Source organism: Triticum aestivum, chromosome 5A, assembly GCF_018294505.1.
Source record: "Triticum aestivum cultivar Chinese Spring chromosome 5A, IWGSC CS RefSeq v2.1, whole genome shotgun sequence".
Classification (NCBI taxonomy): Eukaryota; Viridiplantae; Streptophyta; class Magnoliopsida; order Poales; family Poaceae; genus Triticum; species Triticum aestivum.
This window is the reverse complement of record NC_057806.1, coordinates 643443472-643451140: the sequence shown is the minus strand read 5'-3', so window position 1 is coordinate 643451140 and position 7669 is coordinate 643443472.

Sequence of the window (7669 nt, the reverse complement as noted above, 5' to 3'; positions counted from 1 at the left end):
CTAGTAAAGTACACATTAATATAACGTATTTCCAAAATACTTCTGTCGACCTTGCCAGCCTTCACATCTACCAAGTATCTAGGGTAGTTCTACTTCAGTGACCGTTCCCCTCATTACAGAAGCACTTAGTCTCGGGTTTGGTTCAACCTTGGGTTTCTTCACTAGAGCGGGAACTGATTTGCCGTCTCATGAAGTATCCCTTCTTTCCCTTGCCCTTCTTGAAACTAGTGGTTTAACCATCAACAATTGATGCTCCTACTTGATTTCTACTTTCATGGTGTCAAACATCGCGAATTGCTCAAGGATCATCATGTCTATCCCTGATATGTTATAGTTCATCACGAAGCTCCAATAGCTTGGTGGCAATGACTATGGAGAACTATCACTATCTCATCTGGAAGATTAACTCCCACTCGATTCAAGCAATTGTAGTACTCAGACAATCTGAGCACATGCTCAACGATTGAGCTTTTCTCCCTTAGTTTGCAGGCTTAAGAAACTTGTCAGAGGTCTCATACCTCTTGACGTGGGCACTAGTCTGAAATCCCAATTTCAGTCTTTGGAACATCTCATATGTTCTACGACGTTTCAAAAACGTCTTTGGTGCCACAATTCTAAACCGTTAGCATTACACATTGAACTATCATGTAGTCATCAAAACGTGTATGTCAGATGTTTCCCAACATCTACAGACGATGCTCGAGGTTCAGCACACTGAGCGGTGCATTAAGGACATAATCCTTCTGTGCAGCAATGAGGACAATCCTCAGTTTACGGACCCAGTCCGCATAATTGCTATTGTCAACTCTCAACTAAATTTTCTCTAGGAACATATCTAAAACAGTAGAACCAAAGCATGAGCTACGACATAATTTGCAAAGACCTTTTTGACTATGTTCATGATAATTAAGTTCATCTAATCAAATTATCCAATGAACTCCCACTCAGATAGCCATCCCTCTAGTCATCTAAGTGATACATGATCCGAGTCAACTAGGCCGTGTCCGATCAGCACGTGAGACGGACTAGTCATCATCGGTGAACATCTTCATGTTGATCGTATCCACTATACGACTCATGTTCGACCTTTCGGTCTTCCGTGTTCCGAGGCCATGTATGTACATGCTAGGCTCGTCAAGTTAACCTAAGTGTATTGCGTGTGTAAATCTGGCTTACACCCGTTGTATGCGAACGTTAGAACCTATCACACCCGATCATCACGTGGTGCTTCGGAACAACGGACCTTAGCAACGGTGCACAGTTAGGGGGAACACTTTCTTGAAATTTTAGTGAGGGATCATCTTATTTATGCTACCGTCGTTCTAAGCAAATAAGATGTAAACATGACAAACATCACATACAAATCATAAAGTGACATGATATGGACAATATCATCTTGCGCCTTTGATCTCCATCTTTGAGGCGCGGCATGAACACCATCGTCACCGGCATGACACCATGATCTCCATCATCATGATCTCCATCATCGTGTCCTCATGAAGTTGCCTCGCCAACTATTACTTCTACTACTATGGCTAACGGTTAGCAATAAAGTAAAGTAATTACATGGTGTTTTCATTGACATGCAGGTCATAAATAAATTAAGACAACTCCTATGGCTCCTGCCAGTTGTCATACTCATCGACATGCAAGTCGTGATCCTTATTACAAGAACATGATCAATCTCATACATCACATATATCATTCATCACATCCTTTTGGCCATATCACATCACATAGCAAACCCTGCAAAAACAAGTTAGACGTTCTCTAATTGTTGTTGCATGTTTTACGTGGCTGCTATAGGTTTCTAGGAAGAACGTTTCTTACCTACGCCAAAACCACAACGTGATATGCCAATTTCTATTTACCCTTCATAAGGACCCTTTTCATCGAATCCGATCCGACTAAAGTGGGAGAGACAGACACCCGCTAGCCACCTTATGCAACTAGTGCATGTCAGTCGGTGGAACCAGTCTCACGTAAGGGTACGTGTAAGGTCGGTCCGGGCCGCTTCATCCCACGATGCCGCCGAATCAAGATAAGACTAGTAACAACAAGTAAATTGACAAAATCGACGCCCACAACAACTTGTGTTCTATTCGTGCATAGAAACTACGCATAGACCTAGCTCATGATGCCACTGTTGGGGATCGTAGCAGAAATTTAAAATTTTCTACGCATCACCAAGATCAATCTATGGAGTCATCTAGCAATGAGAGAGAGGGAGTTCATCTTCATACCCTTGAAGATCGCTAAGCGGAAGCGTTCAAGAGAACCGGGTTGATGGAGTCGTACTCGTCGTGATCCAAATCACCGATGATCCTAGTGCCGAACGGACGGCACCTCCACGTTCAACACACGTACATAGCGAAGATGTCTCCTCCTTCTTGATCCGGCAAGGGGGGAGGAGAAGTTGATGGAGATCCAGCAGCACGACGGCGTGGTGGTGGAAGTAGCGGGATCCCGGCAGGGCTTCGCCAAGCACAAGCAGGGAGGAAGAGGTGTCACGGGAGGGAGGGAAGCGCTAGGGCTTCAGGTGCGGCTGCCCTCCCTCCCCTCCACTATATATAGGGGCCTAGGGGGCGCCGGACCCTTGTAGATCCCATCTAGGGAGGGGGCGGCAACCCTAGGGGTGGCTTGGCCTCCAAGCCAAGTGGAGGCGCCCCCACCCCTTAGGGTTTCCAACCCTAGGCGCATGGGAGGCCCAAGGGGGGCGCACCAGCCCACCAGGGGCTGGTTCTCACGCCCCTTCAGCCCATGGGGCCCTTCGGGATAGGTGGCCCCACCCGGTGGACCCCCGGGACCCTTCCGGTGGTCCCGGTACAATACCGATGACTCCCGAAACTCTCCCGGTGGCCAAAATTGGACTTCCTATATATAAATCTTTACCTCCGGACCATTTCGGAACTCCTCGTGACGTCCGGGATCTCATCCGGGATTCCGAACAACTTTCGGTTAACCGCATACTAATATCTCTACAACTCTAGCATCACCGAACCTTAAGTGTGTAGACCCTACGGGTTCGGGAGACATGTAGACATGACCGAGACAACTCTCCAGTCAATAACCAACAATGGGATCTGGATACCCATGTTGGCTCCCACATGCTCCACGATGATCTCATCGGATGAACCACAACGTCGAGATCAATCAATCCCGTATTCAATTCCCTTTGTCTATCGGTATGATACTTGCCCGAGATTCGATCGTCGGTATCCCGATACCTCGTTCAATCTCATTACCGGCAAGTCTCTTTACTCGTTTCGTAACACATTATCCCGTGATCAACTCCTTGGTCACATTGTGCACATTATGATGATGTCCTACCGAGTGGGCCCAGAGATACCTCTCCGTTTACACGGAGTGACAAATCCCAGTCTTGATTCATGCCAACCCAACAGACACTTTCGGAGATACCCGTAGTGCACCTTTATAGCCACCCAGTTACGTTGTGACGTTTGGTACACCCAAAGCATTCCTACGGTATCCGGGAGTTGCACAATCTCATGGTCTAAGAAAATGATACTTGACATTAGAAAAGCTTTAGCAGACGAACTATACGATCTTGTGCTAGGCTTAGGATTGGGTCTTGTCCATCACATCATTCTCCTAATGATGTGATCCCATTATCAACGACATCCAATGTCCATGGTCAGGAAACAGTAACCATCTATTGATCAACGAGCTAGTCAACTAGAGGCTTACTAGGGACATGGTGTTGTCTATGTATCCACACATGTATCTGAGTTTCCTATCAATACAATTCTAGCATGGATAATAAACGATTATCATGAACAAGGAAATATAATAATAACTAATTTATTATTGCCTCTAGGGCATATTTCCAACATCAAATACCCAGGAGTTACTACGAGCGTTGGTAAGGTACACATCAATAACATGTATATCACATATACCTTTGGCGTTGCCGGCCTTCTTATCCGCTAAGTACTTGGGGCAGTTCCGCTTCCAGTGACCATTTCCCTTACAATAAAAGCACCGAGTCTCGGGCTTGGGTCCATTCTTTGGCTTCTTCCCGGCAACTGATTTACTGGGCGCGGCAACTCCCTTGCCGTCCTTCTTGAAGTTCTTCATATTCATACCCTTGAAGATCGCTAAGCGGAAGCTTTACAAGAACGCGGTTGGTGGAGTCGTACATGCAGCGATTCAGATCACGGTCGATTCCGATCTAAGCGCCGAACAACGCCGCCTCCACGTTCAACACATGTGCAACCCGGTAACGTCTCCCGCGCCTTGATCCAGCAAGGAGGGGGGAGAGGTTGGGGAAGACAACTCCAGCAGCAGCACGATGGCGTGGTGGTGGTGAAGCAGCATGGTTCTCCAGCAGGGCTTCGCCAAGCATTACGAAAGATGGGGAGGTGGAGAGGTAGGGCTGCGCCGAGAGAGAGAGAGAGAGAGAGAGAGAGAGAGAGAGAGAGAGAGAGAGAGAGAGAGAGAGAGAGAGAGACTTTCGTGTATGGCAGCCCCAAAAACCCAACTATATATAGGAGGAGGGGAGGGGGATGCTCCCCCTCTAGGGTTCCCACCCTAGGGGGCGGCATCCCTAGATGGGATGGAGGGGCGGCCAAGAGGGGGAGAGAGGGGGGCGCGCCCTAGGGTGGGCCTTAGGCCCATATGCGCCTAGGGTTTCCCCCTTCCCCTTTCTTGCTGCGCCTTGGGCCATGGTAGGAGGCGCACCAGCCCACTCAGGGGCGGGTCCCTTCCCACTCTTGTCCCATGCAAGCCTTCGGGGCCGGTGGCCCCTCCCGGTGGACCCCGGAACCCTTCCGGTGGTCCCGGTTCATTACCGGTGATGCCTGGAACACTTTCGGTGTCCAAATCCTCACTTCCTATATATCATTCTTTACCTCCGAACCATTCCGGAACTCCTCGTGACATCCAGGATCTCATCCGGGACTCTGAAAAACATTCGGTAACCATGTACATACTTTCCCTATAACCCTAGCGTCATCGAACCTTAAGTGTGTAGACCCTATGGGTTCGGGAGGCATGTAGACATGACCGAGACATCTCTCCAGTCAATAACCAACAACGGGATCTAGATACCCATGTTGGCTCCGACATGTTCCACGATGATCTTATCAGATGAACCACCATGTCGGGGATTCAATCAATCCCGTATACAATTCCCTTTGTCTATCGGCATGTTACTTGCCCGAGATTCGATCGTCGGTATCTCTATACCTCGTTCAATCTCGTTAATGGCAAGTCTCTTTACTCGTTTCGTAACGCATGATCCCGTGGCTAACTCCTTAGTCACATTGAGCTCGTTATGATGCGAATTACCGAGTGGGCCTAGAGATACCTTTCCGTCATACAGAGTGACCAATCCCAGTCTCGATTTGTGCCAACCCAACAGATACTTTTGGAGATACCCGTAGTGCACATTTATAGCCACCCAGTTACATTGTGACGTTTGGTACACCCAAAGCATTCCTATGGTATCCGGGAGTTGCACAATCTCATGGTCTAAGGAAATGATACTTGACATTAGAAGAACTACACGATCTTGTGCTACACTTAGGATTGGGTCTTGTCCATCACATCATTCTCCTAATGATGTGATCCTGTTATCAATGACATCCAATGTCCATGGTCAGGAAACCATGACCATCTATTGATCAACGAATGATACGTCTCCAACGTATCTATAATTTTTGATTGTTCCATGCTATTATATTATCAACTTTGGATGTTTATGGGCTTTATTATACACTTTTATATCATTTTTGGGACTAACCTGTTAACCCAAAGCCCAGTTCTAGTTTCTGTTTTTACCTTGTTTTAGGGTTTCGAAGAAAAGGAAAATCAAACAGAGTCCAATTGACCTGAAACTTCACGGTACTCATTTTCGGAAGGAAAGAAGCCCAGAAGACTTGAAGTGCATGTAAGGGAAGCTTCAAGGAGGCCACGAGGTAGGGGGCGCGCCCACCCCCCTGGGCGCGCCCTCCACCCTCGTGGGCCCCTCGTGGCCCCCCTGACGTACTTCGTCCGCCTATATATCTCCATATACCCTAAAAACATTGGGGAGCACAATAGATCGGGAGTTCCGCCGCCAGAAGCCTCCGTAGCCACCGAAAGCCAATCTAGACCCGTTCCGGCACCCTGCCGGAGGGGGAATCCCTCTCTGGTGGCCATCTTCATCATCCCGGCGCTCTCCATGACGAGGAGGGGGTAGTTCTCCCTCGGGGCTGAGGGTATGTACCAGTAGCTATGTGTTTGATCTCTCTCTCTCTCTCTCGTGTTCTTGAGGTGATACGATCTTGATGTATCGCGAGCTTTGCTATTATATTTGGATCCTATGATGTTTCTTCCCCCTTCTACTCTCTTGTAATGGATCGAATTTCCCCTTTGAAGTTATCTTATTGGATTGAGTCTTTAAAGATTTGAGAACACTTGATGTATGTCTTGCCGTGCGTATCTGTGGTGACAATGGGATATCACGTGATTCACTTGATGTATATTTTGGTGATCAACTTGCGGGTTCCGCCCATGAACCTATGCATAGGGGTTGGCACACGTTTTCATCGTGATTCTCTGGTAGAAACTTTGGGGCACTCTTTGAGGTCCTATGTGTTGGTTGAATAGATGAATCTGAGATTGTGTGATGCATATCGTATAATCATACCCGCGGATACTTGAGGTGACATTGGAGTATCTAGGTGACATTAGGGTTTTGGTTGATGTGTGTCTTAAGGTGTTATTCTAGTACAAACTCTAGGGCTGTTTGTGACACTTATAGGAATAGCCCAACGGATTGATTGGAAAGAATAACTTTGAGGTGGTTTCGTACCCTACCGTAATCTCTTCGTTCGTTCTCTGCTATTAGTGACTTTGGAATGACTCTTTGTTGCACGTTGAGGGATGGTTATGTGATCCAATTATGTTATCATTGTTGAGGGAACTTACACTAGCGAAAGTATGAACCCTAGGTCTTGTTTCCTATCATTGCAATACCGTTTATGCTCACTTTTATCATTAGTTACCTTGCTTTTTCTATATTTTCAGATTACAAATACCTTTATCTACCATCCATATACTACTTGTATCACCATCTCTTCGCCGAACTAGTGCACCTATACAATTTACCATTGTATTGGGTGTGTTGGGGACACAAGAGACTCTTTGTTATTTGGTTGCAGGGTTGCTTGAGAGAGACCATCTTCATCCTATGCTCCTACGGATTGATAAATCTTAGGTCATCCACTTGAGGGAAATTTGATACTATCCTACAAACCTCTGCACTTAGAGGCCCAACAACGTCTACAAGAAGAAGGTTGTGTAGTAGACATCAAGCTCTTTTCTGGCGCCATTGCCGGGGAGGTGAGTGCTTGAAGGTATATCTTTAGATCTTGCAATCGAGTCTTTTAGTTTCTTGTTTTATCACTAGTTTAGTTTATAAAAGAAAATTAAAAAAATGGAATTAAGTTTGCCTCATACGCTTTATCTTTTTAATATCTATCGTGAGAATAAGGATTCCGATAATTGTGCTCAAGTGCTAGAAGAAGAATGCATTAGAATGTTTGGCACTAAATATTTGAATGATGAGGATGATTGCAATGTTGTTAGTATAAATTCCTTGAATATCCATGATGCTAATGATATGCAAAACCACAAGCTTAGGGAAGCTATGTTTGATGAAGAT